The sequence below is a fragment of the Triticum aestivum genome, chromosome 5D (genome assembly GCF_018294505.1).
Source record: "Triticum aestivum cultivar Chinese Spring chromosome 5D, IWGSC CS RefSeq v2.1, whole genome shotgun sequence".
Taxonomy (NCBI): domain Eukaryota; kingdom Viridiplantae; phylum Streptophyta; class Magnoliopsida; order Poales; family Poaceae; genus Triticum; species Triticum aestivum.
Genome location: NC_057808.1, coordinates 436740638 through 436766443, shown reverse-complemented (window position 1 = coordinate 436766443; position 25806 = coordinate 436740638). Strand labels below are relative to the sequence as shown.

Here is a 25806-nt window from a genome sequence, read left to right as displayed (position 1 = left end):
TTTCGTCCTCCACGCCGTTTCAGCGTGCAGCAGACCAGAATGAGGGAGAGAAAGCAGACTGCCATGTTGATGTGATCACGTTGCTTTGGGGTTTTCCTGTTTGGATGTATGTTTGCATGTGCTTTCTTTCTTCTTCTTCTCCTGCGTTTGACCACCGTTTGAGCTGTTCGCTGTTTCATTTTTGCTTCTTGCGTACGTATGTGCCTAGCCTGTGTGTTGTGTGATGCCGTTGTGCTGCTTGATGTGTCAGCTTGCATTGGCCGTGTTGTTCTTGTGTGAGGTTTCCACGTCATTTCTTAATTGAGCTTTTCATTGATTGATTGACACGTGTGTGGTAAGCGTAGACTTGAGTCGGTGCCGCTCAAACCGTATGTTCTGGACATTATTTCTCCTGCCTGTTCTGGAGTGTACTGGAAGTTGTGGCTCCAAGAGTGACACCACTAATGAATGACCTGCTCTGCAAAGAGTAGACGGCTAAAGAAGTGTTGCACTAGATGGAATGGGCGACTTGAAGGCGCCAGGGCCAGATGGTATGCCTCCAGTGTTCTACAAGAGATTTTGGAGCACGGTTAGTGAAGCGGTGGTACACGAAGTTTTGCAAGTGTTGAGGGGCGGCAGTATACCGGAAGGATGGAATAAAACAATTGTAATACTCATCCCGAAGGTTCGAAACCCTGATCGGATCAAAGATTTACGCCCTATTAGCCTCTATAACGTGGTGTATAAACTAGTGCCCAAGGTCATCGCAAATCGGCTAAAATTGATTTTGGATGGAATCATTGCGGCAAACCAGAGTGCCATTGTACCCAGACGACTGATCTTAGACAACACTATTGTCGGTGTACAAAAGTAGGGGTACTCCTTTTTTACCTTTTTACTTGTGCACGGGCAGTCAGAGCCGCGCCCGTGGCCACACTAAGCAAGGCAGAGGAGGAGAGCCGAAGGCACAAGGCGACCAGAGGCAACGCCAAGACCAGAGAACGCAGAAGGGCCAGAGGGCGAGGTGGACTCCCTCGACAAGATCCTTGCCGAGGCAGCCTCCATAGCCCCGGCAAGAGCCTTGCCGGGATAACTTGCCCGACGCCAGCAGAGCAAGCCACCCTTGAGCCCACGGGTTCCAACACCACCAACTATCTGCATTGGAACCAAGGCTTGGGAGACGCCTTTGTAGCGGCATGCAGATCTTCATCAAGATCATAAGCACACAAGATTAGATGAGGACCAGAAGGCGACGATCCTCGGCGGGATCCTAGCCGAGAAAATCCACAAGACCCCCGGCAAGACCATTGTCGGGGACAATCACGGTGCCACGGCAAGATCCTTCCCGGGGACACTTACGGGGCCGCGTCCAGGCCCGCGTCTGCCAAGGCTCCACCGTCGTCCCATCCAGCCGCCAGCTCAACTAGCTGAGCAGGCACCTGCGTGACGACGAGCGGCCTCCACGACCAACTCAGCAAGCACCTGCGTGGTGGCATGCAGGTATTCGTGAAGGCTCCACCACCGCGCCAGCCCAGCAGCCGGCCAACGTGGCGCCACGACGCCTCACCAGCTCGGACGCGTGTCGAGGCTAGGCGAGGCGGCGACAGCTGGGACGTGCTTCCTTGCCGTCCCCGATAAATCAAGGGGGGCACGTCGGCAGCGCATTAAATGCGTTCGTCTGACGGTCTCAGAGGATAGGTTTATCGACTGTAGACCTTTCCACCTCCTGTGTGCCACTGTGGCAACCCCTTTTGCCTATAAAAGGAGGCCCGAGGCGACCAGGAGAAGGATTCGGATCTTTTGGGCAAGTTATACCCCGTAGCTAGCTCAAGAACACAAGAACACTCTAATACGTCCACCAAAGCAGGACTAGGGTATTACGCATCTTCGCGGCCCGAACCTGGGTAAACGATCTGTGTGCTTCCTGTCAGACCCGCTCTTTGCACAACCTCGCGCCCGCCATCCGTAGAAGGGATCCCAGTGATTCCATAGGTGTCGTTTCCACCGACAACTATTCTCGCTTATGAGATGACACACTTTATGAGGAGAAAACGGAGAGGGAAAGATGTGTTTATGGCACTCAAGTTGGATATGAGTAAGGCATATGACCGAGTGGAGTGGCCTTTCTTGGGGGGAGTTATGAGACGAATGGGCTTTGCGGAGGACTTTGTGAAGCTAGTTATGAAGTGTGTATCAACTATCTTGTATCGATTCTTCAGTGCTATGAGGGCAAGTGATAAATAGAGACAAATCCTCGGTCATGTTTAGTGCCAATGCAAGCCGGAGTTTCAAGAATCTAATTCTGCAGGAACTTGAGCTTGGGGCGGAGGCCACGGGTGCGAAGTACCTTGGGCTGCCTATGTACGTGGGGAAATCAAAGAAGGAGTGCTTTGCCTACATAAAGGACCGCATTGCTGGGCGGCTTCATGGTGGGCTGGATCGGCTCCTTTCCACGGCGGGGAAGGAAATTTATGTAAAGGCCGTAGCCCAGGCAATTCCCACATACGCCATGGCCTGCTTTGACCTCAAGAAAGCCCTTTGCGATGAGATTAGCCAACTGATCTGTCATTACTGGTGGAACCAATAGAGCGACGGAATTAAAATGCACTTGGTGGGGTGGGAGAAAATGAAGCTTTTGAAGGAGGGAGGCCTCGGATTTCGGGATTTGCACTCTTTCAACATGGCTATGCTGGCCAAGCAGGGTTGGCGTCTAATCCAAAACCCCGAGTCCTTATGTGCACAAGTTCTTAGAGGAAAATATTTCACGGATGGAGATGTTCTTGCAGCTAAACCCAAGAAGGACATGAGCTATGTTTGGAGAAGCATCGTCAAAGGTGTGGAAGTCTTGAAAGTATGTATAATTTGGCGGATTGGAGATGGGTCAAGGGTCAAAATCTAGGAGGACCCATGGTTGCCTCGTGGTGACACCCGAAGGCCATCGACTCATCAAGGGCATTGCCTGCTGACTCGGGTCTCCGATCTAATTGACCCCATGACAGGAACCTTAGACGAAGATCTGGTGAAGAGTTCTTTTCATCTAGCTGACACACAAATCATTTTGAGCATTTCAACTTGTGAACAAACGGAGGACTTCCTGTTGGCACTTTGATAGCAGGGGAATTTTCTCTGTTAAATCCACATACAAGGTCCATGTTAATATGCTGAAAAACGAGACAAGGAGACAAGTGGGGAGTGCCTCTGAACCTCATGAGCAGGCGTCTGCTATTTTTGAGGCCATCTGGAAGGTTAACTGCCCCCCTAGAGATCACCATTTAATGTGGCGGCTCGCGCACAACAGCCAACCCCTGTACATGAACATTAGCAGGCGGGGGTTTGAGCTATATACGAGACGTGCGGTGTGCGGTCGTCTTTTCGAGGATGGTGGAAATCTGTTCTTTAAATGCAAGTTTGTAAATCAGAGATGGAGGGCCTTGTCGCTGGAAAAAGAACGGTGTCAACTGTCCCAGCTTGAGTCAGCAAAGGGAGTCGTGCAGGCAATTCTGAAGTTACCTGAAGAGAAGAACTTCAAGTTGTTGCTCTATTATGGCTATGGTGGGCTGACCAGAATCGTGGGAACCATGGAGAGAATCGGCAAAGTGTCAATGAATTCCAATTAGATCGGAAATCCAAAATAGTGGGTTCATTACTAGCTAAAGTTTTGACTTCTCCAATCCCACTTTTATCACCTTTTTCATTAAGATCTAGGACGCCTGATATGTCTCCGTCGTATCTATAATTTTTGATTGTTCCATGCCAATATTCTACAACTTTCATATACTTTTGGCAACTTTTTATACTATTTTTGGGGACTAACATATTGATACAGTGCCCAGTGCCAGTTCCTGTTTGTTGCATGTTTTTGTTTCGCAGAATACCCATATCAAATGGAGTCCAAACGGGATAAAAACGGACGGAGAATTATTTTGGAATATTTATGATTTTTGGGAAGTAAAATCAACGCGAGATGGTGCTCGAGGGGGCCACGAGGCAGGAGGGCGCGCCCCAGGGGGGCAGGCGCGCCCTGGACCCTCGTGGGCACCCCGTAAGGCGGTTGACGCTCTTCTTTTGCCGCAAGAAAGCTAATTTTATGAGAAAGATCTGGGCGAAAGATTCACCCTAATTGGAGTTACGGATCTCCGGATATAAAAGAAACGGTGAAGGGAAAGAATCTGACAACGCAGAAACAGAGAGAGACAGAGAGACAGAGCCAATCTCGGAGGGGCTCTCGCCCCTCCCGTGCCATGGAGGCCATGGACCAGAGGGGAAACCCTTCTCCCACCTAGGAGAAGGTCAAGTAAGAAGAAGAAGGAGGGGGGGGGCTCTCTCCGCCTCGCTTCCGGTGGCGCCGGAACGCCGCCGGGGGCCATCATCATCACCGCAATCTTCACCAACAACTTCACCGCCGTCATCACCAACTCTTCCCCCCTCTATGCAGCAGTGTATTCCTCTCTTACCCGCTGTAATCTCTACTTAAACATGGTGCTCAACAATATATATTATTTCCCAATGATGTATGGCTATCCTATGATGTTTGAGTAGATCCGTTTTGTCCTATGGGCTATTTGATGATCAAGATTGGTTTGAGTTGCATGTTTTATTATTGGTGCTGTCCTATGGTGCTCTCCGTGTCGCGCAAGCATGAGGGATCCCCGCTGTAGGGGTTGCAATATATTTATGATTTGCTTATGGTGGGTGGCGTGAGTGACAGAAACACAGACCCGAGTAAGTAGGTTGTTTGCGTATGGGATAAAGAGGACTTGATACTTTAATGCTATGGTTGGGTTTTACCTTAATGATCTTTAGTAGTTGCGGATGCTTGCTAGAGTTCCAATCATAAGTGCGTATGATCCAAGTAGAGAAAGTATGTTAGCTTATGCCTCTCCCTCAAATAAAATTGCAATAGTGATTGCCGGTCTAGTTATCGATTGCCTAGGGACAAATAACTTTCTGGTGACAAAAAGCTCTTTACTAAAACTAATTTAGTTGTGTCTTTATCTAAACAGCCCCTACTTTCTATTTACGTGCTCTTTATTATCTTGCAAACTTATCCAAAAACACCTACAAAGTACTTCTAGTTTCATACTTGTTCTAGGTAAAGCGAACGTCAAGCGTGCGTAGAGTTGTATCGGTGGTCGATAGAACTTGAGGGAATATTTGTTCTACCTTTAGCTCCTCGTTGGGTTCGACACTCTTATTTATCGAAAGAGGCTACAATTGATCCCCTATACTTGTGGGTTATCAAGACCTTTTTCTGGCGCCGTTGCCGGGGAGCAATAGCGTGGGGTGAATATTCTCGTGTGTGCTTGTTTGCTTTATCACTAAGTAATTTTTATTTGCTGTTCTTAGTTGTTTTCTATCTTTAGTTATGGGTAGGAAACGCAAAATACCAAAAAAATTAGTTGTACCTACTGAACCAATGGTTGAAGAATCACTCAAAATCTATCACACTCCTGAAGCTTATTACTTGGATCATCTTTGATCCTTATGTGCTCGTGCTGAAACCCCAACTAACTTAGTTGAAGGCAAATCTTTAAATGAGCATGCTTGTTATGTGCGGCACCGAATATCTGAAAGAGGGAAAATTCTATTGGGTCAAATTCATCGTTTGCAATGCTATGCTTGGAATTTATGTTATATATATGACATTACTTGTTGTTCTGAAAACCCTAAGAAACACCTTCCCTACCAATGTGAGTTTATTGATAATGGAATCTTATCTTCGTATGCTAAAAGTGTTTATAATTACTATGATGTTCAACGAATTGAAGAATTTGTTGCTTTTAAGGGTGCTTATGAAATTGCTTCTTTGATTGAAAATTATGGTGCTACTCTTTACAAATCTGAAAATTTTGCCATACTTAAATATTGTTATGATAATTATGCTTCTAATGCGTATGTTAAACCAAATATTGAGGACTCCTCCGCTGTCCAAGAAGAGACTAATATTTTGCAGGAGTCTATGGAAGAAGAAATTGATGAAACTGTGAGCTCATTGGATGAAAAAGATGATGAGGAGAGCGAAGAACAAAAGGAAGAAGCGCGGATTAGCTACCCGTGCCCACCTTCTAATGAGAGTAACTCTTCAATTCATACATTGTTTAATTTCCCTTCGTGCTTACCGAAGGATGATTGCTATGATGACTATTATGATCCCATTGATTCTCTTGAAATATCCCTTTTCGATGATGCTTGCTATGCTTGTGGCCAAGATGCCAATATGAATTATGCTTATGGAGATGAACTTGCTATAGTTCCTTATGTTAAACACGAAATTGTTGCTATTGCACCCACGCATGATAGTCCTATTATCTTTTTGAATTCTCCCAACTACACTATATCGGAGAAGTTTGTGCTTATTAAGGATTATATTGATGGGTTGCCTCTTACCATTGCACATGATAATTTTGATAGATATAATATGCATGTGCTTGCTGCTCCTACTTGTAATTATTATGAGAGAGGAACTACATCTCCGCCTCTTTATGTTTCCAATACGATAAAATTGCAAGAAACTGCTTATGCTATGTATTGGCCTTTACTTGATGTTCATGAATTGTTCTTGTATGACATGCCGATGCATAGGAAGAGAGTTAGACTTCGTCATTGCTTGATATATGTTACTTTGTGCTCACTACTAAATTACAAATCATTGTTAATTAAAATTGGCTTTGATATACCTTGGCATCCGGGTGGATTCACTACTTGAGCACTATATGCCTAGCTTAATGGCTTTAAAGAAAGCGCTGCCAGAGAGACAACCCGGAAGTTTTAGAGAGTCATATATTTCTTTTGAGTGCTTTTATATAGTTTAAAAACAAAAAAAAGAGGGGAACCCAAAACTTTTCAAAAAGAAAAGCGAAAGTGAGAAAGGCGAGCATTGTTAAAGTGGGAGCTAGCCTTGAACTTTGTTCATGCTCACGGAAACTTTGTGAATCTTGATTACAGAAAATTTTCAATAAAAATAATTATCCCCTTGTACAATTCCATTTTATTATAAAAATAATGTGCCAAGGTTTGCCTTTAGGATGTTTACAATGCTTGTTGGTTTGTGCGGTGCAGGACAGAAACTTTGGCTGTAGTGCGCGATTTTTAATTTTTTTCCGGAACGTTAAATGGTTCTGATTCTTATGGCACTGTCTTTCTGTACAAATTGTTTATTTTTCCTAATTTTGGCAGAATTTTTCAAGTATCAGAAGTATGGTGAATGTTCAGATTGTTACAGACTGTTCTGTTTTAGGCAGATTCTGTTTTTAATGCATAGTTTGCTTGTTTTGATGAAACTATCAACTTATATCAGTGGATTAAGCCATGGAAAAGTTATATTACAGTAGCTACAATGCAAAAACAAAATATGAATTGGTTTTCAACAGTACTTAGAGTAGTGATTTGCTTTATTATACTAACGGATCTTACCGAGTTTTCTGTTAAAGTTTTATGTGGATGAAGTGTTCGATGATCGAGAAGGTCTCGATATGAGGAAAAGGAGGAGAGGCAAGAGCTCAAGCTTGGGGATGCCCAAGGCACCCCAAGTAAATATTCTAGGAGACTCAAGCGTCTAAGCTTGGGGATGCCCCGGAAGGCATCCCATCTTTCTTCAACAAGTATCGGTATGTTTTCGGATTCGTTACGTTCATGCGATATGTGCAAATCTTGGAGCGTCTTTTGCATTTAGTTTTCACTTTTATTTTATGCACCATGCTGGTATGAGATAGTCCTTGGTTGAGTTATAGAATGCTCTTCGCACCTCACTTATATCTTTTGAGTATGGCTTTATAGAATGCTTCATGTGCTTCACTTAAATGATTTGAAGTTTGGATTGCCTGTTTCTCTTTACATAGACAGCCGCCATTTGTAGAATGCTATTTTGCTTCACTTATATTTGTTAGAGCGTGGGCATATCTTTTGTAGAAAGAATTAAACTCTCTTGCTTCACTTATATCTTTTTAGAGAGATGACAGGAATTGGTCATTCACATGGTTAGTCATAAAATCCTATATAAAACTTGTAGATCGCTGAATATGATATGTTTGATTCCTTGCAATAGTTTTGCGATATAAAGGTGGTGATATTAAAGTGTGCTAGTGGGTAGTTGTGGATTAGTAGAAATACTTGTGTTGAGGTTTCTGATTCCCGTACATGTACGTATGGTGAACCGTTATGTAACGAAGTTGGAGCATGAGGTATTTATTGATTGTCTTCCCTTGTGTGGAGGTCGGGGGTGCGCGATGGTTAACTCCTACCAACCTCCCCCCTAGGAGCATGCGCGTAATGCTTGGTCTTGATGACTTGTAGATTTTTGCAATAAGTATGTGAGTTCTTTATGACTAATGTTGAGCCCATGGATTATACGCACTCTCACCCTTCCACCATTGTTAGCCTCTCTAGTACCGCGCAACATTCGCCGGTGCATTACAGCCACCATATACCTTCCTCAAAACAGCCACCATACCTACCTATTATGGCATTTCCATAGCCATTCCAAGATATATTGCCATGCAACTTTCCACCGTTCCGTTCATCATGACATATTCATCATTGTCATATTGCCTTGCATGATCATGTAGTTGACATAGTATTTGTGGCAAAGCCACCGTTCATAATTCTTTCATACATGTCGCTCATGAGTCATTGCCCATCCCGGTACACCGCCGGAGGCATGCATATAGAGTCATACTTTGTTCTAGTATTGAGTTGTAATCATTGAGTTGTAAATAAATAGAAGTGTGATGATCATCATTTTCTAGAGCATTGTCCCAAGTGAGGAAAAAAAGAGAAAGGCCATAAAAAAAGAAGAAGCCCCAAAAAAAACGAGAGAAAAAGAGAGAAAGGACAATGCTACAATCTCTTTTTCCACACTTGTGCTTCAAAGTAGCACCATGTTCTTCATGATAGAGAGTTTCTTGTTTTGTCACTTTCATATACTAGTGGGAATTTTTTATTATAGAACTTGGCTTGTATATTCCTACGATGGGCTTCCTCAAATGCCCTAGGTCTTCGTGAGCAAGCAAGTTGGATGCACACCCACTTAGTTGCATTTTGTTGAGCTTTCATACATTTATAGCTCTTAGTGCATCCGTTGCATGGCAATCCCTACTCACTCACATTTATATCTATTGATGGGCATCTCCATAGCCCGTTGATACGCCTAGTTGATGTGAGACTATCTTCTCCTTTTTGTCTTCTCCACCACCATCATATTCTATTCCACCTATAGTGCTATGTCCATGGCTCACGCTCATGTATTGCGTGAAAGTTGAAAAAGTTTGAGAATACTAAAGTATGAAACAATTGCTTGGCTGAAACCGGGGTTGTGCATGATCTGAATATTTTGTGTGACGAAGATGGAGCATAGCCAGACCATATGATTTTGTAGGGATAGCTTTCTTTGGCCATGTTATTTTGAAAAGACATGATTGCTTTATTAGTATGCTTGAAGTATTATTGTTTTTATGTCAAATGATAGACTATTGCTTTGAATCACTCGTGTCTTAATATTCATGCCATGATTAGATACATGATCAAGATTATGCTAGGTAGCATTCCACATCAAAAATTATATTTTTTATTATTTACCTACTCGAGGACGAGCAGGAATTAAGCTTGGGGATGCTGATACGTCTCCGTCGTATCTATAATTTTTGATTATTCCATGCCAATATTCTACAACTTTCATATACTTTTGGCAACTTTTTATACTATTTTGGGGACTAACATATTGATACAGTGCGCAGTGCCAGTTCCTGTTTGTTGCATGTTTTTGTTTCGTAGAATACCCATATCAAACGGAGTCCAAACGGGATAAAAATGGACGGAGAATTATTTTGGAATATTTATGATTTTTGGGAAGTAAAATCAACGCGAGACGGTGCCCGAGGAGGCCACGAGGCAGGGGGGCGCCCCAGGGAGCAGGCGCGCCCTGGACCCTCGTGGGCACCCCGTAGGGCGGTTGATGCTCTTCTTTTGCCGCAAGAAAGCTAATTTTATGGGAAAGATCTGGGCGAAAGATTCACCCTAATCGGAGTTACAGATCTCCGGATATAAATGAAACGGTGAAGGAGAAGAATCTGGCAACACAGAAACAGAGGGAGACAGAGAGACAGATCCAATCTCGGAGGGGCTCTCGCCCCTCCCGTGCCATGGAGGCCATGGACCAGAGGGGAAACCCTTCTCCCACCTAGGGAGAAGGTCAAGGAAGAAGAAGAAGAAGGAGGGGGGCTCTCTCCCCGTTGCTTCCGGTGGCGCCGGAACGCCGCCGGGGGGCATCATCATCACCGCAATCTTCACCAACAACTTCACCACCGTCATCACCAACTCTCCCCCCTCTATGCAGCGGTGTATTCCTCTCTTACCCGATGTAATCTCCACTTAAACATGGTGCTCAACACTATATATTATTTCCCAATGATGTATGGCTATCCTATGATGTTTGAGTAGATCCGTTTTGTCCTATGGGCTATTTGATGATCAAGATTGGTTTGAGTTGCATGTTTTATTATTGGTGCTGTCCTATGGTGCTCTCCGTGTCGCGCAAGCATGAGGGATCCCCGCTGTAGGGTTTGCAATATATTTATGATTTGCTTATGGTGGGTGGCGTGAGTGACAGAAACACAGACCCGAGTAAGTAGGTTTTGTTTGCGTATGGGATAAAGAGGACTTGATACTTTAATGCTATGGTTGGGTTTTACCTTAATGATCTTTAGTAGTTGCGGATGCTTGCTAGAGTTCCAATCATAAGTGCATATGATCCAAGTAGAGAAAGTATGTTAGCTTATGCCTCTCCCTCAAATAAAATTGCAATAGTGATTACCGGTCTAGTTATCGATTGCCTAGGGACAAATAACTTTCTCGTGACAAAAAGCTCTTTACTAAAACTAATTTAGTTGTGTCTTTATCTAAGCAGACCCTACTTTCTATTTACGCGCTCTTTATTATCTTGCAAACTTATCCAAAAACACCTACAAAGTATTTCTAGTTTCATACTTGTTCTAGGTAAAGAGAACGTCAAGCGTGCGTAGAGTTGTATCGGTGGTCGATAGAACTTGAGGGAATATTTGTTCTACCTTTAGCTCCTCGTTGGGTTCGACACTCTTACTTATCGAAAGAGGCTACAATTGATCCCCTATACTTGTGGGTTATCAACGCCTTCTAGCTAAAGTTGACTCATCTCCAGTCCCTTCTTTTTCAAGATTTATATTATCAAACAAAGATTCAATAGGAGTCAAGCCAAGCATCTTAAGATCTTCATCATTATTATCATAAAAACTAGAAGAACGTGTTTTTTCTAGCAATTCTCTTTTAGAACGCAACCTAGCCGCTCTCTCTTTACTCTCATTAATAGAAATTTGCATAACTTTCAAAGACTCATTAATATCATACTTTGGTGGCATAGACCTAATTTTCAAAGAATCAATCTCATGAGAAATTATGTCAACGTTCCTAGCCAAATCATCAATCTTAAGCAATTTTTCTTCTACCATAGCATCAAAATTCTATTGAGAACTTATAAATTCTTTACTTGTACTCTCAAGGTCAGAGGGCATCTTACTATATTTTCCATAAGAATTGTTGTAGGAATTACCATAATTATTAGAGAAATTACTAGGAAAAGGCCTAGGGTTGAAATTACCTCTATACGTGTTATTACCGAAATTGTTCCTACCAACAAAATTCACATCCATAGATTCATTATTATTCTCAAGCAAAGTAGACAAAGGGATATCATTAGGATCTATAGGAGTACCCTTGCTAGCAATTTATTTCATAAGATCATCCATCTTTCCACTCAAAACATTTATTTCTTCAATCGCATGCACTTTTTTACCAGTAGATGATCTTTCGGTATGCCATTGAGAGTAATTTGCCATAATATTATCTAGGAGTTTAGTAGCTTCTGCTAATGTGATTTCCATGAAAGTACCTCTGGCGGCAGAATCTAAAAGATTTCTAGATGCAAAATTCAATCCGGCATAATTTTTTTGTATAATCATCCATAAACTTAAACCATGAGTAGGGCAATTTCTTATCATCAATTTCATCATTTCCCAAGATTGTGCAACGTGCTCATGATCTAGTTGCTTAAAATTCATTATATCATAAGGGAGATGATCTTAGCGGGAGGAAAATACTTGGAAATAAAAGCATCTTTACACTTATTCCATGAATCAATACTATTTTTAGGCAAAGATGAAAATCAAGTTTTAGCACGATCTCGTACTGAGAACAGAAATAGCTTCAATTTAATGATATCATTATCCACATATTTTTTTCTTTTGCATATCACCCAATTCAACAAAAATATTTAGATGGGACGCAACATCTTCATTAGGACTACAAGAAAATTGTTTTTTCATAACAAGATTCAACAAAGCGGCATTGATTTCATAAGATTCCGTACTAGTGGCGGGAGAAATCGGAGTACTAACAAAATCATTATTATTGGTGTTGGAAAATTCACACAACTTAGTATTCTCTTGAGTCATTATGACAAAGCAAGCGATCTAGCACACAAGCAAACAAAAAGACGAACGGAAAAAGGGCGAATAAAAAGGCAAATATTTTTGTGTTTTTCTGAAAACATTTTAGAAGTGGGGGAAATGAAACGAGAGAAAAATGGTGAATAATGTAAATGTAAGAGATGAGAGTTTATGACAAGTACTTGGTAGGCTTGATGTAGACGTCCCCGGCAACGGCGCCGAAAATTCTTCCTGCTATTTCTTGAGCTTGCGTTGATTTTTTCCTTGAAGAGGAAAGGGTGATGCAATGAAGTAGAGATAAGTATTTTTTCCTCAGTTGAGAACCAAGGTATCAATCCAATAGGAGGTACAAGCAAGTCTCCAATATATGCACCCGCACAAACTAACAAACACTTGCAGCCAACGCAGAAAGGGGTTGTCAATCCCTTCAATAGAGAGATAATAAACAAAACTAAAACTCTGCGAGGTATTTTTTGTATTTTTGATTATGTAGATGTGAATAAATAATATGGAAAATAGACCCGGGAGCCATAGGGTTCACTAGAGGCTTCTGTCTCGAAGAAATCATACGGTGGGTAAACAAATTATTGTCGAGCAATTGATAGAAAAGCGCAAAGTTATGACGATATCTAAGGCAATGTTTATGAATATAGGAATCACGTCCGTGACAAGTAGACCGACTCCTGCCTGCATCTACTACTATTACTCCACCCATCAACCGCTATCCAGCATGCATCTAGAGTATTAAGTTATGAAAACAGAGTAACGCCTTAAGCAACATGACATGATGTAGAGGGATAAACTCAAACAATATGATATAAACCCCATCTTGTTACCCTTAATGGCAACAATACAATACATGCCTCGCTACCCCTTCTGTCACTGGGTGAGGACACCGGCAAGATTGACCCATCACAAAGCACTTCTCCCATTGCAAGATAAACCAATCTAGTTGGCCAAATCAAATCAATAGATCGAAGAGAAATACAAAGCTATCCAATCATGCATGTAAGAATTCAGAGAAGGCTCAAATAATATTCATACATAATCTTATTATAAATCCACAATTCATCGAATCTCGACAAACACACCACAAAAAAAGATTACATCGAATAGATCTCCAAGAACATCATGGAGAACATTGATCATAGAAAGAGAGAAGAAGCCATCTAGCTACTAGCTATGAACCCGTAGGTCTATGGTAAACTACTCACGCATCATCGGAGGGGTAGCAAGGTTGATGTAGAACCCCTCCATGATCGAATCCCCCTCTGGTAGAGTACCGGAAAATGCCTCCAGATGGGATCTCAGATGGCCGGAGACCTGCGGCGGTGGAAAAGTGTTTTCGTGGCTCCCTTTAGGGTTTTGGGAATATTTCTGAATTTATATGGCAAGGTAGGAGGTCAGGGGGTCTCCGAGGGGGCCACAAGCCCTAGGGGCGCGCCCCCTGGCTTGTCGTCTCCTCGGGGCTGCTCTTACTCGGACTCCAAGTCCTATGGATGTCTTCTAGTCCAAGAAAAATCATCGCGAAAGTTTTATTCCATTTGATATTCCTTTTCTGAAAAACTCAAAAACAAGGAAAAAAACAGAAACTGGCACTGGGCTCTAGGTTAATAAGTTAGTACTAAAAATAATATAAAATAACATATTAATGCATATAAAACATCCAAAATTGATAATATAATAGCATGGAACAATAAAAAATTATAGATACATTGAAGACGTATCACTTGTACAAGCATGAAGTTGTCATGCAAGTACCTCCCCTTCACAAAAGCACTCTAGTGCTTCCCCACCAAGTGCGGCATGTCCTCTACAAGTCTTGTGGCAAGCACTTGGTCGAATAACTTGATCGCTCCGTGAACTAGACTGACTGGTCGATAGTCTCGTAATTTCTCTGCACCATCTACCTTTGGCAGCAAAGACACCAAAGCTTTGTTGATGGCATGCATGCCGCGCACATCCCCACGGTAAAATGCCTCCAGGGCCCTCAGCAAATCGAGTTTGATGATGTTCCAGCAGCAGGCATAAAACATGTTCGTAAATCCATCCGGTCCCAGTGCTTTGTCCGGTGGTAGGGCTTTGACGACCTTTTCCACCTCCTCTTCAATGAACGGTAGTTCCAGGTGCGATAGATCTCGCCTCAGCAGGCCTAGCTCCTCCATCAATAGTGACGCATCTCTGGAGGGGACCAAGCCCAGCAAACCCTCATAATACCCATCCACTTCGGCGGCAATTTGATCATGGCCCGTGATTATCTGCCCATCCTTCTTGATGGAGGTAATCATGTTCCTCGTTGTCGTTGTCTTGCGTGTCGATGGAAGAACTCTGTATTGGCATATCTCTCCCTCAAATGGAGCAGCCGAGATCTCTGCCTTGCTATGCTTCTTTCCAATGAGCAAAGGCCTAGAAGCTTCTTTTTTAGGGTCTTCCGGAGATGGAACTCCGGACTTGTCGGTGCTCTGTTATCGGAGGCTTGGTCGAGCCTGTAGATAAGCTCCATGGCCATTGATATTTGCAGCTTTATATTGCCTATCCACCTGTCACTCCACCCCTGTAGTTTTTTTGCCGTGGCCCTAAGTTTCTACTCCACCTTTTCACGGTCAAGCTGTGGGCCATACACACATGTAAACCACCATTCTGGCGTTGTTTCGTGTGGTATGCGGGTTAGACAGTGAGACTAGGAGCACATCACAAGCGATGGCAATGCCTCCTCGTGTGCCATCAGCCGACATGTAGTAGAAGTTCTCGAATTTATTCCCAAGGCAATGACGAGTGATATTCACCGTTACAAGTTTAAGTTTGGTCTCTTGTAAGCATACCACAGCCGGGTTAGCTGCTTGCATGACTTGCCGTATCGCGTTCCGCCGGGCAGGTGAATTTAGTCCGCGCATGTTTAACACCAAGACTTTCAGTGGTTGTGTAGCCATGAGGAGAGGCCTACATGCATCCACTCACCCCTGGTGACTAGGTGGCCACCACCACCAAGTCCGGCAACTCCTGCAAAGGAAGGACCGACGGCTCCCACCCGAAGAGAGCAAAGGATTGCCGCGATGTGCGTGTCCGATAATGGGTTGGAGAAGAGGTCAATGTAGGCTTGTAGTGCTGCATCTCCTATTGTTTCCCCCTCGTGTGCAAGACAGAGCTTACGAATGATTGCTTGTTGTTGTTTGGATGCTACTGAACCACGTCCAATCCCCTTCGCAATACGCATGCTACGCCTTGGTGTAGTTGTCACGAGTTGTTTTCGTTTCCGTGGGCGTCGCTTATGTGTGTTGACAGTGGCCTCCGGTGGTTTGGCAACCAATGGAGTGATTGACCTGACCACTTGCATGCAGAACTCCTCTAGCTTCTCCTCGTGTGTCTTTCCTGATGGGCGACTCTAGGCGCCGGCGCGCCGGCTGAAGTTTTCGGCCAGTCCGCTGCCAGGCGTTGGATCCCATACGAATAAACGGTCTGGATAGCGCGATTGAGTCGTCTTCTCCCTTTCACACACGCGTGAAGAAAAAAGAAAAAAAGGAAGATCTCCATGCTCATCGCCTGTCTCGTGCCATCTATGCTCGCCGGCCACCCTGCGCCGCCCGCGCTTGGACCCGTGCTCGCAGGCCATTCTCGCGCCGTCCGCATACGCGCCTGTGCTCGCCCACCCTCGCGTCGTCCGTGCTCGCCGGCCACACTCGCGTCGTCCGTGCTCGTGCCCGTGCTCGCCGGCCACCCACGCGCTGCCCGTGCTTGCCGGCCACCCCCACCCGCAGCTAATCTTCGTCGAGCCTGCAGGTCCACCATGAAAAAAAGGATGTAGCAAAAATCCTTGACAGACGTAGCAAAAACTACAAACGTTTGCAGCAAAAAAAGGCCGCCACCGTCACGAGACGCAGCTCAGCCATGAATGAATGTAGCAAAATATGTAGCCGGTTCCAGCAAAAATCGCCACCGGTACTAGCAAGAAAGAAAAACGAGGTTGTAGCACTGGTGTTGTAGAAAAAAAAACTCTCCTCCTTTCCTCAGGCGATCTGCTCGACACCGATCGCAGCAAAATGAGACACCGGTGCTAGCAAATTTTGACACCGGTTGTAGCAAAAAACGTTGGATGACCGTGGCTACAAACTCCGGCGAACTCGGGTTGCAGTTCTGACGAACGTGGTTGCAGCTTTTTTGGTGAACGGTTGTAGCATTTGTCGGCACCCCTTGCCGGTTGTAGCTCCGGTGTGCGTACGCTGTAGCATTTTTACAAGCTGGTTGTAGCTTTTGTAGTACGTGGTTGTAGCATTCTCGACCCCCGTCGTCTCAGCATCCTCGCTCATCGTTGTCGTCGTCGCCGTGCACTCGTCGTCGCCGTGGCCAGTTGCAGCACCAATAATTGCCGGTTCCATCTTGTGGGCGCCGCGGTTGCAACACCCACCGAGGTGTGGCCATGTCTGGTGAGGCAGACAGAGCTCCAGTGCGCGGATCCGAGCGGATCTGGCCGAGGACGATTGGACCGGCTGATTCCCGTGGTGGCGGTGCCCTGGGAGCCTCCATGCGGCGACGGTTGACAACGGTGATGCGGTCCCTGAGAAAGAGGAAAGAGATGTGGAGCGATAGGAGAAAAAAAGAAGGAAGAAGGAGAGAGGAAGATGCGGTGTGTGCGGGCCCTTTGATTGTGTGGCGCGTGCGTGGCAAGGTGTCGGCCGAGCGTTCGGCCGAGGCACCGAGGCGAAACGTTTTCCTTTCTTGATGGTGCTTCAGTGGACTGTGCGTTTCTACTACCTGCTGAATGCTGCGTAGCCGATCGTGCAGGCAGCGCTGATGAAAGTGATACAACAAAAGTGTCGAGTCCGGGTCCCTCCATTTGCGTTAGCACGTCCGAAAACTCCTGCATGTGGGAATCCAGCTCGCCAAACTGGCCCATGAAATTCTCGTCCGATAATTGCATGCGTTCTGATCTCTGCCAGTCCAGCGAGTCTACATGGCCCTCCACAGTTAGTTGCATGAGATCCATCCCATCTTCCTCGGGCCGTGGGTCATTGGATTCCGCCGCGGCCGCATGCCCACAGAAGTTCCCAGCCAATATCTTCATCTTTTATCTTTTAGCTAATATTAAAGGGAGAGGCGTTTCTTCACTTTTTTCCGTCTCATAAATGTTTCGTACGTTGTCGTCTGAAAAAAAATGCATGGAAAGACTGACTCGAACCGTGGTCTCCCACAACACGGATGCACAACCATCGCGCCAGGCTATTGCCTTTGGTGTACAAGCGGAAGTTCACCTATTATTACGGACGGCGGTAGCTCGCCTCGCTGTAGGCAGCAGTTTCGTGGGCCGGCCCATTCGAAAGGATGACGTCCCACATATTTTTATTCTTTTATTTGTACTTTCTGTTTCTATTTTTTCTCTTTTGTTTGTACTTTCTGTTTCTATTTTTTCTCTTTTGTTTGTACTTTCTGTTTCTATTTAAAAAATGAAATCATGTATTTTAAAATGTTAAACATGTATAAAAAATATTTTTGATGTAAAAGAAAAATCTACAATGTGTATGAAAAAATAGTGATCAAAACATGTATTTGAAGAAAATGTTAATCATGTATTTAAATAATGTTAAACATACATAAAAATGTTTCATATGTATATGAAAATAGTACAATATGTATGAAAAAAGTGGACATCAAAATACATATTTCATGAAATTTTATCCATGTATTTTTTTAAAAGAACCTGTATAATCATATATTAGGTTGTACAATATGTAGAAAAAACTAGACATCAATAGGCGGGTGTGGATGTGTACAAGGTGCATGCATGCACACGACATAGCATCACATCTTCACCAACTACCGCGTCAACTAGCCGACTCCCGCACCGATGCGCTTCTATCTTGGGCACCATCGGGTATGAGCCCACCTCATTTGCCCCACTACCATCGCTGGGTGGCATCGTCCAGAGGCTGGTGTGTCGTGCCGGTGAATGTTCTGAAGGACACGATAATTTTCTCTTCCGTTGCAACGCACGGGCATATGTGCTAGTGATCGCTCATGGGAATCCCCTGTCACTTCCTGCAGTCTTGTCTGTCCTGGCCCTGTTCGCATCGGTAGCTCAACCGAGCCAACCAGAACTCTCCAACCCGTCTGGGCCGTCTCTGCTGTTAGCGGGCCCCCCGTGTGCATCTCTATCTTTTCTGTCCGGCCCCGCCATCTCTACTCCTAATGTCTCAGTTGATAGTCTCCGTCGGTTAATTTTTGTCCCACCTCCCTTGATTTATTTTTGTCCTACCTCCTCTGGTTTATTTTGGTCCTCCCTCCCACCTCACAGCGATCCCCCACGCCCGTCAAACCTCCCATCGCACCAGAAAAAAACGGCCGAAAAAAGAACAACGAAAAAAGATCCCCGACTTCACGCACGAGCGAGAGTGCCCTCGAACGAGGCCTCCGGATCCCTTCGCCGCCAGCCCCCACCTCCTCCTCTGCTCCCGGCGCCGCTCGCCCCCCCATCTCCTCCCCCGATCCCGGCGTCATCCCGCCCCCACCTTCTCCCTCACTCCCGGCGCCGCCCCGCCCCCACCTTCTCCCTCACTCCCGGCGCCACCCGACCTCCAACCTCCCTGGATCCCGGCTCCCGGTGCCCCCCGCCCCCCATCTCCTCCCCTGATCCAACTAAACATCCCGTAAACTGAAAAAGAGGGTGATTGGTTAAGATGCTGAAGCAGCTAACAAGGAGGGGCAGACGCGTGAACGAGATGGGAAGAAAACTCACTTTGCCCCTCCTCCAAGCACATCAGCGACTCTTCGATCTGCTTCTCACCCTCGCAAGATATGAGATTCTTATATACCATTGTTGCATCCTGTTGCACACATGCAATTCTATTGTTTTGTGTAAGAGCCATTGACTTTTGTGGAGAAGTTCGCGTCACGAGGGAACTCTGCTATCAAGGTCGCCATGTCAGCGAGCTCGTTGGCGTCGTACTGCCCCAACAGGAGTGCCATCGGGTCGGCGGCGCTGCTGGCGGCTGCAACCATGGATGATGGAAATTGTGAGTCCTGCAAAATCTGTACGTGGGTTAGGATAATAGGTTGAGCCATCTGTTCCTCTACAGTCAAACGCTTGATTGGGATGTTCTATCCATGAAGGGGTAGGTTTGCACTATTCAATTTCGCAATGTGTCGTTTCTGCCATATAGCTTATATTGTTTTGTACAATAATTAGTCATATTAACTCATTTTCTGTAGATCAGATTCATGAAACTCGACCTGTTGAAGAAGTTTCAGTCCAGCTTCACTCACCGCCTTTCATTGTCATCGGTAAGTCCCATGCTCCTTTTGTCCTGAATATACCATGCAATAAATTTCTATCAGGCAAAAAATGTCGTGTCTTGACACCTGCCAATATCCCTTTCTCATGTGTGAACCATACACACTTTTAGTTTATGACCTGATGTGTGTACGAAAAAGTATATCAAAACTGGATGATCTTCTGTAACAGTCCGGCTGTGGATGAAGTTCAAAAGGATTCAATAGCTATGGGCAGAAAAGATATAAAAAGGAAGTTGTTCAAAGCAGTGCATCACTTCCGATGGCAAAGAACAAATTGACATTACAAGCCTGATTGAGACTTACAATACACTAACACTTTAACAAGCTGCGACCACTAATATTATAGTTTAGTACAATCATATTCCTTAAGTATTATAGCCTAGAAAGCCAGATTATAGTCGTCACCACATTAATCAAATTCTTGTCTTGAGCAATATAGATAGATAAATAACAATAGCAACTATGTTTTTTTTGCAATTACAATATGCTTAATCTGCAGAGACAACCGGCATTGCTCAGAACGCCACATCCCCGGCCTACTCTCTCTTCACCCGTCAATGCTCATGTGCTTTGACCCTCCCCGACCCCTCCCAGCAAGCAGTAGAGTCTCTCTTGTTTGAGCTCCACCGGGCCGGCGGCGGCGACGTCCATGTTCGTTGGGCGGAGCACAACGCTGGGGTTGAAGTCCACCATGCTGCTACTGATGATGAGGCTCTCCTCCTTTGTCCACCGGTTATCAGACAACTGCGTATGAGACGTCCATCGTCGTACACTCATTTGATCGTGCTGATGCGCCTGGCTGTGGGATGGCTTCTGCTGGGATGCTCCGAGGTGAGGCCAACTCATGAACTTGCTAAGACGTCTTTACCTTAAATTACAATTTCTTATTATGATCTTGAACGAATACTAAGGCTTGCATCTTTTATAAAGCTTGCCAGTTACTGTGTAGTTTCAGTTAACATGAAAGTCACCTGTGGTGAATCTCTTTTCTTGTCCACAGATTTCATGAATCCATTATGACGAAATAGGGTGGCCGCCCACTTTATTTCACGAATCCATTATCGCCTACAGAATAACGTCCTGGCCCTCCCAGTTTGAGTGATTCTCTTTATTTTGCTATATCTCAACTGTACATGCATGGTTTATGTTCACCGGCCCGTGCCCCCATGTCTCCTCACGTTAATGTGGCTGCTGGCCGCGGGACTGACGAGGAGGTCATGGTGGAGCGGTGGTGCTGGCTGTGGCCTAGCAGGATATCATAAGTTCTCCCTTGTTCTTTTGTGTTTGAATCAGATTTAGTGGTTCTTGATTTTACAGGCATGCATCGATCTTTCTCCTGTTCTGTATGTAGGATACACTTAATGTTTTATGGAATGTTCTGCAGATTTTTAGAACACTAAGGGCATATCTTGGCTTGAATGCTGCTGGGTCGATGAACGTCATGCAACATCGCAGGTGAGTGCTCCTCTCCCCTTTCCCTCTATGCTAAAAATTAGTTCCAATTTCCATGCAAGTTCGCCAATTTAGATCTAGAGGTAAAGGTTCTGTACGAGGTTAGTTAGCAGGGTCTTGCTGGTGACTACTTGAACTCAAGTTGGACAACATATGCAATGTCCAATTCAGCGAGATATCATGACTCGATTTCACTTTCATTCCACAGTTGAGATCATAATTTGATTGATATCATGACTCGATTTCACTTTCATTCCACTTTTATAGATATAGATTGATAACATCTAATGATGTTATAGGATATATATAATAATTAGAAAAAGAGACACCACATGTTTTATGGATCAAAACTGATACTTGCTCATGCTTGCATCTCAAGGAATTTTAAATTCCAAATACAGGTGTGCATGTGTCCACTTGGAAGCTACTTGTTCGTGAGTTGTTCGAGATGAAAACCCAGTCTATATGATGGACTGCTCTCCTATTTTTTTATGTGTGCGCTTGCTCCGTGCTCTTCTGTTCCCAGCAGGCTATTGTGTTGATCCGTGGGAATTTCTTTTTACCCCTGCCATTGCTTTGCTCTGTAAAACGCAGGTGTTCCCAATACTTTTCTTTTATAAAAAAGCTGGGCTGTCATAGCCTTTTCTCTGGAAGCGTTGATCGTTAAACTACTAAAATGTCTCCTATAGGTTTTGCTTACTCGTGACTGTATGTTGGCTTCGTGCTGGTGGGCTATAGTTCTCCTGTCACAAATCATGGAGACATTCATCCTCGCAGATTTCTGCTCCTGCTATGTGAAAAGGTAAATTCCCAATGAACGAACCCCCTGAATAAAGTGATGTCCATTTCAAACGAACAAGCTTACTTGTCTTAGGTGGAGTGTCAATCATTTTGTTACTTATGAAGTACTCATGACATTTATCTAACTAATTTCATTGACACGATTTGATTGATGAAAATGTATCGCTTCTTCTTTGGTTAACTATTAATTTCTATTCAGGGCAATCCACAACATGAATATACATGTAGCAATGGTGTGCCCTTGGAACGTCCTGCAGTAAGCCCTCTCAAAGAATCCTTAGGAAGTGTTCCTAGAGTTCGGTGGATATGACCGGAGTGATATTTTCATAAGGAAGTCCAAGGCACAAGTATGTATCACCCTAAGACGAATTTCTAATCATCTTAGTACAGATTCTGAGCAAGAAACATCTTAAAGTAAATCATGTGCTGCTATGTACGTCATGATGCTTCCTCCTGTTCATCCAGGGGCTATAAATGTTAAGGATTGCCTGACTGCGACAACTATTGGGTTCCATCTCACCACGCAGTGTTGCAATAAGGCCATTGATCCAGTGTAGTTGTTGGGCATGCACATTGTGGAATGGTTGTAGCAACTCGCTGGACTGCGGATCAGGCCATTCCCTTCCTCAGCAGAGCAGTCGGGCAATTTTTGGACTACAGAATTAGGTAAGTAATTGAATATATTTTTATGATCTGAAAAGCTTTCCATTTAAAGGTTTTGCGATACTAGACCTTTTCTTTTGTAAACAAAGACTAGAACCGTGGAAGAAGTTACTGAGTTAGCCTAATCTAAGATAGAACAGATGCACTTTTGGAAAGCTTTTTTGATTGCTAAATCCGGTTATCAGAGCTAAGAAGCAACTTTTCTAAACATATAGTTTGACAAGTTGTTACTCTTTGTGCACTGTGTGTGCTGCTTCTTTTGATCGTTCAGAGCTGAAGGTCATTTCTGCTCTAATATTATACATTTTCATTAGCATGACGCAAGGTTAATTTATTTCTTCTTATCTTGTGTTATTTATTTTTCAAATATTATAAACCGCTGATGCCCGAATCCTGCTTTAATTTATTCAATTGAATGTAAAGTTCTCTCCTTCAATATTCTAATGCTTTACTAATTTGTCATATGTGAGAAACTGAGAAGAAGGGCGCATGCACAATTTATACCAGCATCACATGCCAAATTGGTTTCTCTTTGTGTTAGTTTTCTTCTCAAATTGGCAAGTTGTAGAGATCAGATTCTTTTCCCTTCAAACGAATATAAAACGCTCTTCTTTACTTTCCGATTCATTTATTTATTTTTGACACTCTGTTCGTTTAAAATTTTGAAGTTCAAATGAATAAGTATGTTTTTATTGTGTAGTCCCGAGAGATGAAGTAAGAGCTGCAGTTGACCATGTTGTCCAAACATGGCTTGATCCAACAAACAAAATGACTTGATTAATTGGGCTTATAAGTTGGTTGCATCAACTGATAGATGCACTAATGTATGTAAGTGAAATTATCTCCTTGAGTCATGACTAGCATATTTCCTTGCTTGATGAAGGTTCCATCTCTACATAATAGTTTTCTATGCATATGAAACTGCTCTATATAGACAAAAGGTGGACGACTACAAATCCAGTGACCGTTGCTCCGTTGTGGACATGGGAGTCGTCTGAATTTTGTCGTCCATATAGCAAGGTTCCTATGCATATCCTGTCAAGTAAATCTTTTCATGAAAATATGAGGTGGGCCGTGGGCATCAATCTTTCGCAGGTTCAGGGTTGAAAATGTCGACAACTTTGTATGGTTGAAGGATATTCCAAGAATTCCCACTCTTGCAAGAAAACAACTTGGCTCACTTATGATAAGATGTTCTGGTGTTAAGTTTCTCCTCTTTTATGGACCAAGAAGATGAATTATTTTGACAACATCAACTACATTTGTACTGACAAAAAAATATTGTTGCTTGGACGGTCTTACATTTAGAGGTGCACTATTATCTCTGTAGTTTATTGTTACTACTTGAAAGCTCCGTAACATCCATGCGTAGATGCACTTCCAGTCGATTTATGGTTGGCATTAAAGTTGACCTTTAAATTGAACTTGCATGTCAATACGTCATCTTAATTTTTGAGTAGAAATTCTCACTGCGCCGTGTGAACTCCACTTCAAGAATGGAACGATCAGTATTTAAATCCCCGCTTGATGAGAAACTGTCAAATAATTGTTAATCTAAAATTGTAGACAAGATACTGAGCCAATCATTTTGTAGCTTTGATAATTTAGCTCGTTTAGATTGATATTCCAGAACATCTTCTGCAACATCATTGCCAATCTTGATAGACAATAACGAAGTTAAGTAAGCACATAGTACTCTTTCCATTTACTTTGTCTATCATAGTATTTTTAGATGAAATTCATTTATCATAGTTATTAAGGAGTACTGTTCACTTGTCGAGTGTGTGATCACCCAAGGAATGTTTAGTGCTTTATCAATTGTTCACTTGACTGCATGATCTATTACTCCCACTGATCCATATTAGTTGTGCTGAAATGGATGTATCTAGACGTATATCAATGCTAGATACATCTGTTTGAGCGACAAGTAATATGGATTGGACAAAGTATCAATTTTATACAATGCTCTAAGACCAATAGGCTGAATAAGTTCCATTTCATCATTTTCTGTTTATGTATCTGTTTATTCATTTTGATGATCTGCACAAAGAAAAGAGCATGGCAACCTCCATCTTGATTGTATGATCTCGTTCATTCTTATTTTTCAGACTGTAGGTAGATATTTGAGCCAATTTGGTACACTAATAAGAAAGTTAAAACCTAAGACATGATAAGACTGTATTGTTTATGTCTTAATGGACTTTACTTTTATGTTTTCATGACTTTTGTTCCTGTCCAAATATTACACGGTCGCATAATTCTTCCCTAACTTGCAGATGCTATCCAAGCCACATAATCCTTCCATGACTTGCAGATGCTATCTAAGCATTTGTGTTCTAATAGAGATAAATAACTTTCTTTTCATTAAATCAATAACAGCAGCACAAAGTTCAGGTCCCTGTCTCGATGGCAGACGGAATGAGGGGAAGGAGAGCTGATGCTGTGGTCATATATTTTGATGTAACACATGGCAAGTAGTGTATGCCCATTGAAATATGTCGACGATATGTAAACAAGTGTCAACAAAAACATCATTTAACCATTCAGATGTTTCTATGATTGTTAGCTGACAGAGCATTTGTTGTGATGGTGTTGGAAGCGTCGTGTATGGCAAAGGTAGATCCCGTTGTAGTTCAGAGCAGAGTTAGCACCATTCGAGTCCATTATTGAATGTGTGGATATTACCAAATGATGTATGTCTCATTTTCATATTAAAGTGTGGCTTCTATTGCAAAAAAAGCTTCCGGCAAAGCCGAGGAGATGGATTGCAAGGGGGAAGAGAAGATGTTTTCATAGATTAAATTTTGTAAGAAAAGTAGTGTGTATATACTCTCTCTATGATTTAACTTTGACCACCAAACTTAATCGATGATATATCTGTTATGTGTCATAAAATTATACCATTGGAGTTTTTTGTAATACGAATTCGATGATAAATTTTGTGACATGTAAGCGACAATTTGTTGATCAAAGTGCTTGAGTACATTTAAATTTTGAAATGTGTGTTGCCTGTGCGGTAGGTAAATTGTGATATGGAGAGTAGTATTTATTTGTCCGAGTTGGGTGGAGAAGAGACCTCATTAGTGTATCCTAGAGTGCATGGCAAAATTGAAGGTAAGTCAATTGTCAGCTTTGTCATCATTGCAGAGTAGAA

The 25806-nt window shown here is 43.4% G+C and overlaps 1 long non-coding RNA gene across 7 annotated transcripts; it reads left to right on the top strand.

Annotated features, from left to right (window-relative positions):
* Positions 1-18844: 18844 nt before the first annotated feature.
* Positions 18845-25217, top strand: LOC123122462 (uncharacterized). Of its 7 annotated transcripts, none has more exons than XR_006460228.1 (10): positions 18845-19555; positions 19653-19724; positions 20236-20567; positions 20737-21191; positions 21568-21782; positions 21878-21990; positions 22189-22336; positions 22455-22655; positions 23353-23480; positions 23587-25217. It is a non-coding gene; the product is annotated as an uncharacterized lncRNA (long non-coding RNA). The 7 variants fall into 7 exon arrangements; XR_006460226.1 differs by having other exon boundaries at positions 18846-19555; positions 23353-23476; positions 23556-25217; XR_006460227.1 differs by having other exon boundaries at positions 21590-21782; positions 23353-25217.
* Positions 25218-25806: the final 589 nt, after the last annotated feature.